Genomic DNA, 13,110 nt, shown 5'->3' with positions numbered 1-13,110 from the left:
AGTATTGGCTATATTCCCTGTGTTGTACTATTTATCCTTGTAGCTTATTTATTTTATACATAGTAGTTTGTACCTTTTAGTCCCCTTCCCCTATCTTGCTCCTCCCCCTTTCCCTCTCCCCACTGGTTTGTTCTCTACATCTGTGAGTCTGTTTCTTTTTTGTTATCATCACTAGTTTCTTTTATTTTTTTGATTCCACATATAAGTGATATCACACACCGTGGACAAAGAATGTCGCCTGCCATTTCAGTAAACAAAGGATGTTGCAGCCATAAAACCATCAGCTACTGCAGCAGCCCCTGATGGTGCAACCTGAGGGGAATTCAGGATGGAGAAAAACAGGATACTGGCCCTAGATAGTTAAAATGCATATCAAAAGAATAATTTCAGTGAGCCCAGACTCTTGCATCTTCCCATACATAGAAAGGTACTAAAATCATTACTTGAGATGTCAGTAATCTTTTTTTTTTTTTTTGCGGTACATGGGCCTCTCACTGTTGCGGCCTCTCCCGTTGCGGAGCACAGGCTCTGGATGCGCAGGCTCAGTGGCCATGGCTCACGGGCCCAGCCGCTCCGCGGCATGTGGGATCCTCCCAGACCAGAGCACGAACCCGTGTCCCCTGCATCGGCAGGCAGACTCTCAACCACCGCGCCACCAGGGAAGCCCCGTCAGTAATCTTTTGATGTTTGGATACATGGGGTTTTTTTTCCCAGCAAAAACTCCTATATATACCGGTTCCTCTCTTACCTCCTTGGAACAGTCCCTCAGAGCTATCTGAGAGGCTGTATCCCAGGTTTAAGTCCTCAGTAAGTCTGCGAAATAAAACATAATTCTCAACTTTTAGGTTGTGCAATTTTTTTTTCAGTTAACACAGTGTTTGTCTTTCTTAGTCTAAATGATTTTACTTTTGCAGTGATGTTCTTTCAGTAATTCTCAAACTTTAATATTTATTTGAATCACTTGGAGGGCTTGTTAAAATACAGTTTTTCTGATTCAGTAAGTCTGAGAATTGTATTCCTAACAACACTCCAGGTGTTGCTGAGTCTCTACCTGTTTGACAAATAAGAAGCTACAGCCTTTTCCAGGGGTTACGTTCTGCTCCTGCTTTTGAGAATCCCCATGGTGCCTATATGTCCATAAATAGGCCTGCTTACTGCTTGTTACTTCAGCCTATTGGTGAAAAGGAGACTAAAATACACTTTGAGCTGGGCCCAATTTCTGGTCCCTAACCAACCCTCAGAGACACCACTCTGACCAAGTCATTCATGCCCTCTGGCTTCTGCCCCAGCATGGGCAGCCAGGCACCTGCTGCCACTGCTAATAATGGAACCACAGATCCACCACTCAGTAGAGCTAGAAATCCATCAACGGCACTGGTATCAGTTTCTTGGCTTACACCCCAGAAATCCTGAAGGAATAAAACCCTAGTCTACTGACTCCTAAAGACCTTAGTTTAGACCTCTCTAAGTTTCCACAGACAGCACAACTTTAGTGAAATGGGAGGGAACATACTCCTTTTCAACTAAACCCAAGGCAAAACTGCCTGGCTCTGCAAGTGGTAAGCTCATTTAATTCACATGCATACACTCCTCCAGTGTCACCACCACTCAGTACACTGTCAAAGGGACTCCCCTTTAGACCTTTGAATTGAATTTAGGTCACTGGCCCAAGTCCATTTTACCCTGTAGGGGTAAAATTTTACCCTGTAAGGAATCTGATTGTCCTTTCCTGAAAACTTGCTTTGCCTGGGCCTTCCCCATTCATCAGTCATGCTGTTTTTGTTTGTTTGTTTGTTTAAGTTTATTTATTTATTTTAATTTTATTTATTTATTTTTTGGCTGCCTTGGGTCTTCGTTGCTGCGCGCAGGCTTTCTCTAGTTGCGGCGAGTGGGGGCTACTCTTCGTTGCAGTGCGCGGGCTTCTCACTGCAGTGGCTTCACTTGTTGTGGAGCACGTGCATGCTTCAGTAGCTGCAGCACACGGGCTCAGTAGTTGTGGCTCGTGGGCTCTAGAGCACAGGCTTAGTAGTTGTGGTGCATGGGCATAGTTTCTCCATGGCATGTGGGATCTTCCCGAACCAGGGATCGAACCCGTGTCACCTGCATTGGCAGGCAGGTTCTTAACCACTGCACCACAAGGGAAGTCCCATCAGTCATGTTTTTGTAACCTTAAATCTCAGTGGGGTCAGAGTTCCTGTTCCCTCTGTTTTGTGGGATGGATTAGTTTCTAAATAAATTCATGGCTGCAGAAAGATACAAGGGATTCCACCAGAATCCACCAACCACAGCAATCAAACCCCAAAAGCAAATAGATGCACTGGGGGAGGGGCATTGTTAAACTCTCAGCAAAAGCTCAAGGTCCACCCAGGCCTATAAAACACTTAGCATGTACATGGTACAGATGTTCAACAAATGGTAGCTATTATTATTGCCTGTTTCTGCCTATAAACTCTCCTTCTCCCCAAACCAGCTTTCCCTACCCATCCCAGGGCCACAGCCCTAATATTAGTCCTCATTTCTTTATACCCAAATTGCTCCCAACATCTGACTATCTAATCTCTCCCCCTCCAGCCTCTCTCTCTCCCAGTCCCATTTTGTCACGTCATTCCCTTGCACAAGGAACAGTGGTTCCTTATTTGTAATTATCCAAATCCCTCTCCCTGGCTGTTAAACCCTATTCCCCTATGTATGCAATCTTAGCATTTACTCCCCCAAATTCATTCAAATACATATTGAATGCCTTGAGGCACTGGGGCTATGAAGATGAGCAAGATGTTGCTGTTCTCAATGAGTTTACAGTGTGTGGAAAGAAACAAATGAGCAATAAGCCAATTCCTAAACCATGTGACAAAGCACAGGCTGCTGGAACTCAGGGGTAACCAGTCAGTAGGTTGACTGAGGGTGGAAAAAAGGAATTTGGGGGCAGAATAAACTGCATGTGTAAAAGTACGGGGGCTTGAGAAGTAGGACACATTCAGGTTACTGCAGGTTATTCAACAAGACAAAGCAAAGAACTGGAGGAGAGTGGACTAGCAAGTTTTCGGGAGGAATAGGTAGACAGGAGTAAGATTTTTAATAATAATAGATATTAATAGAAGCTTAGAATTTATCCTAAAGGCAATGAACAGGATTGGAAGGATTTTCCATAGGGGAGCAATGTTTAATTTTAACATACAGGTTTGGAATTGTTCTGATTCATAAATAAGTCCAAATTAAGGGGCATGTTATGTGTTTTGAAGAGCTTATCAGTACAATACAGAGAGATCACGTGTTTCTGAACATGGAAGAGAGGGTAAGAGGAGTGACCAGTATATCTTCAGTAACGCCATGTATACCAATGTAGAAAACCATATTTAGCCAGCCTATCAGGAAATACAAAACTAAAACCATTACTAGTATAACCTTCCTTCATTTTGCATAAAACTGTGTATCTGCAAAGAATGAGTGATAAAGAAGCTTGGAGAAGCAAGATAGCTTCCAGTCGGTATAGGACAATCCAAGTGAATTGTGCCTCTTTTCATGAAATGGATTATATTACCTATTAAAATTATATGCATTTAAAAAATTTTGTGTAGATTAATACATAAACATGGTATAAAATTCAAACACTATAAGCCAGTGAAAGTAAGCTTCCTCCCATGCTACATAGGAGATATCCCCTGCCCCCTTGTCCCTCCCTAGAAGCAACTACTGTTTAAGTCTATTAAAAAATCTTTCAGAGATGTTCTGTGATATACAAGTGGTATATCATAGAATATCCTCTTTTGCATGTTCATGCACATTAATACACAGGGGTACATAGTACAAAGCACATCATTCTTCTTCATGACAGGATAGAAATTCATTGTATGTCTGTACTATTTTTGTACTTAGCCATTATAGTATTTATAGGCATTTAGGTTATATCATATCCATGTACATATGTCACTTTTGCTCACGTGTATGTACAAGGATAGGATAAACGTTTAGATGTAGAATTTCTGGGTCAGAGTATAGAGAAGTCATTTTTAAAAACTAGTTTTTAAATAATAAAAGTAACACATATATAGTAAAATAATATTTGAATCAGTACCAAAAAATATAATAAAAGTCTCCGTTCCACCTCAGACATCCAGCTCCTCTCTCTTCAATTAACCACCATTAATAGATTCTTCCAGAAACTTTTCTGTGCATAAGTAAGTGTGTGTGTGTGTGTGTGTGTGTGTGTGTGTTGTTTACATTATACTTGCATTTTAGAAAGAGAAATTCTGTGGTAGGGAGAAATTCTGTTTGGAAGGGAGACTAAGGAGAGGGCAAGATGGACAGGCAGCAAAAGCAATGAGGAGGCTGGCTGTGGCAGCAATCTGGAAAATGAGCAACAAGTGATAAAGGCCTAAACTAAGCAGAAGAAATGGGAATGGAAAAGAAAAAGGAATATTCGAGAGATATTTAGGAGGTAAAGTCAATAGGATTTCCTAAGTAGTTGGATATGGAAGGTGAGAAAAGAGAAGTCCTCACTGATTCCCAGATTTCCTTTCTTTTCTTTTCTTTTTTTAATATTTATTTATCTGGCTGCACTGGGTCTTAGTTGTGGCACGTGGGATCTTCGTCACCACATGCGGGATCTTTTTTTTTTTAGTTGTGGAATGTGAACACTTACTTGAGGCATGTGGGATCTAGTCCCCTGACCAGGGATCGAACCTGGCTCCCCTGCATTGGGAGCACAGAGCCTTAGCCACTGGACCACCAGGGAAGTCCCCATTCCCAGATTTCTGACCTCAGTAACTGGGTGGATGGTGAGTGGCACCATCCACTAAGACAAAGACTTCAGGAGGAAGTATAGATGTTGGGGACAAGATGATCATTTCAGTTTTTGTTTGGAATTTAAAGTGCCTCTGAAACATCCGATCAAAGATTCCTAAAGCCAGCTGGAGAGAGATCTGGTTTGGAGATACAGATCTGAGAGTCACCACATATAATTAATGCATAGTCAAAACCAAGGAAATGGATGAAATAACCCACGGAGAGAATGCAGAGTGAGAAAAGATGAGGGCTGAGGACTGAATCACAACTAAGTGAGAGATGATGGAGAAGGGGAAACCTACAAAGGAACTAGAGAATAGGCAGCCAGAGAATTTGGAAGGGAACCGAGATAGGATTTTGTCCTTTAAACCATGGGAGGAGGAGTTTAAAGAAAGAAAATGGTGAGTGAGGCCAAATGATTGCATAATGATTTGCAGTTGGACAGACCTGGGTGTAAATCCTAGTTTTGCCACTTACCGACAATGACACCTTGGACACATCACCAGAACTTTATAAGCATTTGCAAAAAGAGATTAATAATATTACTTATCTAATAGAGTTATTGTCAGGATTAAATTAGATAATGTATATAAAGCTGTTAGCACAATATCTGGCACATAATAAACTATCAATAAATGCTGATTAATAAGAAAAATAAGCACAGAAAAGAATCCATTCAATTTAAAACTAATGACCCTACTACAGTAATTTCAGAGAAGCCACACAGATATAAATCCAAATGAAATATATAGAAGAGTGTATGAGAGGTGAAGAAAGAGCCAAGGAATTCGGCAATGAAGATAAAATGAGAAAGTAGGTGTGCCAGAGGGAAACAAGGAATTGAGCATAATGTTCGCCTACACCCCCACCCCAGCCTTTTTAAAAAATGGAATGGGGAGTCGTGTATGTTACTAGCCTTTGGGGAACAACTTAGAGAGGGACAAGTTAAAATACAAGAGATAACTTGGACTGGGAGAATTCATACTGTTAAAATGGCCATACTACCCAAAGCAATCTACAGATTGAATGTTACCCCTATCAAATTACCCATGACATTTTTCACAGAACTAAAACAAATAATCCTAAAATGTATATGAAAACATGAAAGACCCAGAATTGCCATAGCAATCCTGAAGAAGAAGAAAGAAGCTGGAGGCATACCCCTCCCAGACTTCAGACCAAGAAGTCATCAAAACAGCATGGTATTCTCACAAAAATAGACACTGGATCAATGGAACAGAATAGAGAGCCCAGAAAGAAACCCACATACCCACATTCAATTAATCTTTAACAAAGTAGGCAAGAATGTACAATGGAGAAAAGACAGTCTCTTCAGCAAGTGGTGTTGGGAAAGTTGGACAGCCGCATGCAAATCAATGAAGTAAGAACACCCCTCATACCATACACAAAAATAAACCCAAATGGCTTAAAGATTTAAATATAAGACATGGTACCATAAAACTCCTAGAAGAGAACATAGGCAAAACATTCTCTGACATAAATCATACCAAAGTTTTCATAGGCGAATCTCCCAAGGCAACATAAATAAAAGCAAAAATAAACAAATGGTACCTAATCAAACTTACAAGCTTTTGCACAGCAAGGGAAACCATAAACAAAACGAAAAGACAACCTATGGACCAGAAGAAAATACTTGCAAATGATGCAACTGACAAGGGCTTTATTTCCCAAATATACAAACAGCTCATACAACTCAATAACAAAAAAACGAACAACTCAATCAAAAAGTGGGCAGAAGACCTAAACAGACATTTCTCCAAAGAAGACATATAGATAAACAACAGGCACATTGGAAGATGCTCAACATCTCTAATTATTGGAGATATGCAAATCAAAACTGCAGTGAGTACCACCTCACACTGGTCAGAATGGCCATCATTAAAAAGTCCACAAAAACAAATGCTGGAGAGGGTGTGGAGAAAAGGGAATTCTTCTACACTGTTGGTGGGAATTACGTTGCAGCCACTATGGAAAACAGTATGGAGGTTCCTTAAAAAACTAAATACAGAGTTGCCATATCATCCAGCAATCTCACTCCTGGGCATATATCTGGAGAAAACTATAATTTGAAAAGATACATGGACCCCAATGTTCATAGCAGCACTATTTACAATAGCCAAAACATGGAAGCAACCTAAATGTTCATTGACGGATGGATGGATAAAAAAGATGTAGTGTACATATACACAATGGAATACTACCCAACCATAAAAAAGAATGAAATAATGCCATTTGCAACAACATGGATGGAACTAGAGATTATCATACTGAGTGAAATAAGTCAGAAAGAGAAAAACAAATACCGTATGATATCACTTATATGTGGAATCTAAAATATGACACAAATGAACTTACTTATGAAACAGAAACAGACTCACAGACATAGAAAACAAACTTTTGGCTTCCAAAGGGGAAAGGCAGGGGGAGGGATAAATTAGGAGTTTGGGATTAGCAGATACACACTACTATGTATAAAAATAAACAACAAGGTCCTAGTGTATAGCACAGGGAACTATATTCGATATGCTATAATAAACTGTAATGAAAAAGAATATGAAAAAGAATATGTATATATATGTATAACTGAATCACTTTGTTGTACACCAGAAACTAACACAAATTGTAAATCAACTATACTTCAATAAAAGAAAATTTTTTTTTAAATACAAGAACCCTCTTAAGTGCTCATAGTGTCCCCCTCATACCCTAAAAGCAAAGACTCAAATGGGTCAAGATCACTCTTAGTGGAGTTGTCAGTAGAGAAGCTGCTGCATGGCTCTGGATGTGCCCTACTCTGCAAGTGGGAGACTCAAAACTCTTCGTGCAGAGCTCTTTGCAGCTGAACCAGGGTTGAGGTGACACACACGTGCCAGCTTAGAAAGAACTCCAGATAGTTTTAAGTGAGAAGAACAAGTCTCAGAATGGTATGTACAGTGTAGTGCCATTTTTTAGAAAACAGTGACAATGGGGACTTCCCTGGTGGTCCAGTGGGTAAGACTCCACGCTCCCAATGCAGGGGGCCCGGGTTTGACCCCCAGTGGGGGAACTAGATCCGGCACGCGTGCCACAACTAAGAGTCTGCATGCTGCAACTAAGGACCCGGCACAGCCAAAATAAATAAATAAATAAATATTTGAAAAGAAAACAATGACAATAAAAGCTATGTCTTACCTTAAAAAAAATAATACAAGAGACAAGAGGGGATCATGGGTAGGATCAATAAGGAACCACTCCTCGATTCTCCCGTTGACTCTTTACTGTCATCACTCCTGCTGAACATCACCACTAGTTTAGCCTTTATGAAACACAGGTTTGCAAATGTCACATCTTCTACCTTTCTGTCCCTGTTCCAAAGTCTTCAAGGAATTCCTAATGTCCAAAGAATATTATTCAAATGCCTTTCCAACATTCAAGGGCCTCCATAATCTTTCTCCAACCTACTTTTATAATGTTCTCTCTTCCTATAGTCTGTAGACTCTTCCCCAGCTGAATTTCTCTCCTAGCTCCTTCAGGGATCTCCCTAACATAGTCTTCACTTACCTCTCACTCCCTCCTACTTTAAGGTCAGCTTAGGTCTCACACTCTCCAGGAAGTATTTCCTGGAACACTGCACTTTTCAATGACCACCTCTTCCTTTCTAGAACTAAAGTAGAGTTGCAGGCCAGGCCATGAAGTGATTTTTTTTGTTTGTTTCATTTGAATCAGCTTAATCATAAATTTTCACATAAAAATCTGAATTTGTGGCTTCCATTGAAAAATCAGGCATTCCCTCCTGGCAAGTCTGGGCTGGAGTTGAATGTAACAGTGGGACCTTTAGCTAGGGCATACATTCTCAAGTTTTATTCTTTCTTTTTTAATAATTTTTAAAATATTTATTTACTTATTTGGCTGCATCAGGTCTTATTTGCGGCATGCAGGATCTTCATTGCTGCATGCAGGATCTTTTCATTACAGTGCACGGGCTCTTCATTGCAGCGCACGTGCTTCTCTAGTTGTGGTGCGTAGGCTTCTCTCTAGTTGTGGCACACAGGCTCCAGAGTTCACAAGCTTAGTAGTTGTAGCACGTGGGCTTAGTTGCCCTGTGGCATGTGGGATCTTAGGTCCCTGACCAGGGATCGAACCCACGTCCCTTGCATTGGAAGGTGGATTCTTAACCACTGGACCACCAGGGAAGTCCCTCGAGTTTTATTCTTACACCTGGCTCATCATTCTCATATACACACGTGCCTGGCTCTTGTAAGCATTTGAGTTTGTAATCCCAGGTCTAAACTGTAGCTGGACACTTGATGTACAGTACATGGCAGTTATTTATCTTTACGTTTATCATGTCTTCTGGAAAAGTTCCACATGGGCAATTCCACATATTATGCCTATTTGGGATTCCTCACAATGCCTAGCACAGCATCCTACACATAGAAGAATACTTAGTATAAGGTAAATGGGAATGAGAACCTAATCTGCTTTTTCTTAACTAACCCATCACCCAACAGTTCTACAGTTACCCCACTCCAAAATTAAACACCAAGGAAAAAATTCTATATAAGGAAATAAGAAAAACACTGGGAGTGAATAGGGGAAGGCAGCCCTAGGAAGGTTGATTTCAGTGATACCAGCTCTGGTCTTGCAGCTAGAGCAAGAAGTTTTAAATTTATCCATTGCAGTTAACAGGTATTTGTGACTCCTGTGCAAGGCTCCTTGCTAGGAGACTCTGTTAGTTCCTATTTCCTTACTCGTGTCAGACATTTGAGACCCAAAGGCAGGAAGAAAAAGAGGAAGGTTGATGGATAGAGGTGATGGACACTGGGTCACAGAATGTCCCTCCCATTCTGTTCTCTAATGTGGGAAGTACAAAAAGAGGGCTACTGCCAACTTGAGCCCACAGAGTTGGCTAGAGCTTCAGAGGAGGGACAGGCCAGGATTTGAATCCAGATCATATGGCTCCACAGTCAACATACTATATACCAAGAAAGGAGGATTTAGCATGAAGCTACAGAAGTTTAACCTTCAGGCCCTCTACTTGCACAAGCCCCCTTCAAGGCTCTGGGCAAGGCCTTAGCAATATGCTCATGTGGTTATTATAAAATTCCATAAGTAAGATATTTTCATAGCAATGACTAAGATCCTTGTTTCTTTTCACTCAGACTCTCTCTCCAATACCTTCCCCTTGTTGGACATTTTTGGGATCCTGCTAAGAGGAAGTTGAGTTGGGATACAAATATTTTGGGTTTTATTTATGTGGTGTACAGTCACTTTCACTTAGAGTTAAGTTATTGCCAGACATTTAGGTGTAGAAATGACTTTCAACAATACCCCTATTACCTGCTATGTAGACTCATCTGGCATTATGACCCAAAGTTGTAGGGCCAGAGGTCATATCTTGATACAAGTGGCATGTACTTTGTGGAGGAGAGACAAGGTTTGAAATTTATGTAACCAGAAACTAATGTTTGGAAAAATCCTGAGCAGCCCCGTGGATAGGTCCACATGGTTAGAAACTGAGGTCTATATGAGAGAGCTTGGAAATGGATCCTCTAGCCCCAGTCACGCCTTCAGATGACTTGTAGAGATGGCCAACAACTTGATTACCATCTCATGAGAGAACGTGAATGAGAACCACTCAGCTAAACTGCTCCTGAATTCCTGACCCACAGAAACTGTGAGGTGATAAATGTTCATTGTTTTAAGCCAGTAAATTTAGGGATAATTTATTATGTAGCAATAGATAACTAATATATCTAGCAAAAATGGTTGTTCTCTCCTGGCCAAGAATATATTAAATAATTCAATATTAATTCTATGAAGTCTTAGTACTTACATATGTAAGAAACTTGATGGAAGTTTCCCTAAATTTGACAACAAATCTATAATTTTCACCAATTTTACCAATAAGCTGTGAAATAAGAGACTTTTCTAAACTATCATTGATAAAACTATTTTTATTAAAGATTCCAGAGGGAAGACTGATGTATTTTTTATTATCTTTATAGAAATATTACAAGATTGTCATATGAAGAGGCAATCAAAAACTATGCAGCTAAATATATAGAAAAATCTATTACAGAGGATTATAGTTTATTGGTAAAAAAAAGTATGACTTTTTTGAGTTTGTAATATATATATAGTACAAGATTTTTTTAATGTGTAATTTACTGTGATTTCCTTTCCTAGTCTAAATAAATATTCACTTTTGAATCAATTTTTTCTCAATAATTTTGCATTATTTTTCTAGAGGGCTCTACAAAACCTTTGCTCTCACATTGCACATCCTAAAATGTTTTGTCAATTATTTACTGAAGAGGTCTAAAGATTGTTTGAAATTCATTTAGAATCAAGGTGGGGTGTGAGTAAGGAAAATCTGGCATTGTGCCCTTGGTCTAGATAATTTATCCCCTTTTAACAAACAAGGGGCAAGCCCACATCCACCCCTAAGAATTCTGTTTGTATATATGGGGTGGGGTGGGGTGGGGGGATCCCCATGTGGGTTCTCACCTGGACTTCAGAAGAATTCCTAACTAGCTCTCCCTCTTTTTAATAGCCAGAGGCTTTTAACTTCTGCACTCTTCAGTGTCCCTATTACTCCATTATTTTTCTTTTCCCCCTTGGGAGAGACTAATGGAGACGGAAACAGGATTATTTCCATCAAAAAGGAACTGGTGAAATTTACTGCAAAACAGCCTTACCATGGTATGAGAGCTGTTAAAAAGAATATAGTAGGCCTCTAAGCACTGATGACCATTAAAAGATATTCAAGATAAATGGTAAAGTGAAAGAAAAAAAGCAAGTTGCAAAGCAATATGCATAGTTTTAGCCTGTTCTTATCCTGAAATTACTGTATTTCATTCATTCTGAGATGAACATCCTATCATATTTTAATATCTCTGATCAATGGCCGGTCAGAGTTTAAGTGGCAGTTTTTTCTCTTAGAGGCCTATAAAATAAGATGCACGTTATAATCAATGATACCTCAGATTTGATGAAATATAACTATTGTTAAAGAACAAATCTTGAACCGAGTAAATTTAAAGATGAAATTGGCTTTATTCAACGTTTCATGAACCAGGCAGCATCCCATCTAACAAATAGAAGGAGGGAGTTGTATAAAATGGAAGGTTTTTACAGGCAGAAAGCGGGTGGGATAAGGAAGTTAAAAGTGGATTATTTGGGGGAAATTTACCTTTTCTTAGAGAAAGGTAGGGGGGAATCTTATCAGGCAGATTGCCTCACTAGTGCTGACCAGGAAATTTCAGCCTGATTGGTTTAAAATTTCACTCCTGGGAGAGGCCGAAACTACAGTTTGGTTACATATTAGGTCTTGGATGCGGCTTGAAAGTCCTAGTCTGCAAAACATTTCAGCTGTTTGGAAAGCCTTCTGTTAAACTGAAAAACCCTAGGTGTTGTGGCACAGACAGAAACTGGTTACCAAGAACCTGCTTGTAGGGCTGGTTGACATGGCAATCAGAGTATTGTTATGTAATACAGGGATTGGTGCTAGGATTCTAATGCTGTGGCTTCTCACTTTAAAGGAGATAACAGCTCAAGTGTGAAGAGACTCACCCGTCTGACCTGATTCATATCCAGTCCTGGATTGGCGGGGACTCTCTCACTAAGCTGGTAAGTGGAGGAACAAGCCCAATAGGAAATAAAAGGTGCCTGGAATCCCATCAGCTTTACCATCAAGTGTATCCTTTCTTAGTAGCAGAAATGTATCCTTTATCTAAGTTCAGTAAAATGTTGCCACCTAAGCAAGTTCTGTGAGCCTATAACCCAGGGGGGATCTTGGGCTCCTGCTGTATCAGTGCAATATATTTAAGTATATTTGCATACAAAAAAGTCAGAAAGAATACATGCTAAATTAATGAGAGATTATTTCTCAGGAATGAGGTTAACGCAGATTTAAACTTTCTACCTTTACATTTCTCTATTATTACCTTTAAAAAACTCATATGCATTACTTTATAATCGGGGGAAGAAAGGAAAGACATTCAAATGGGAAAATACAGGCTAATATCAATAATGAAGTGGATAGGCAAGTGATCTTTTTCCTTTTCACGTCTCAATCCTTGTCAACTTCTTAATGAGCATGAATTGTTTTTCCAAAACGAAAATTTGTTTTAAGAAATAAAAGAAACTGCCCTCAAACCCATTTCACTTCCTCAAATAAAAATAAATGCACAAATCCTTCAACATTGCAAGAAAAAAGTAGTTTATTTCTAAATCAAATTAACGCAGGATTTGGACGATTTATTCATTAAGCAAACACTCTGGTAAGAATAAACTGAGCGCCTACTGTCTGGTAGAGGTAATTCT

The sequence above is a fragment of the Mesoplodon mirus genome, assembly GCF_964341445.2.
Source record: "Mesoplodon mirus genome assembly, chromosome: 3".
In the NCBI taxonomy this organism is placed as follows: Eukaryota; Metazoa; Chordata; class Mammalia; order Artiodactyla; family Ziphiidae; genus Mesoplodon; species Mesoplodon mirus.
The sequence above is the reverse complement of the archived record's forward strand: the minus strand, read 5'-3'. Positions refer to the sequence as shown.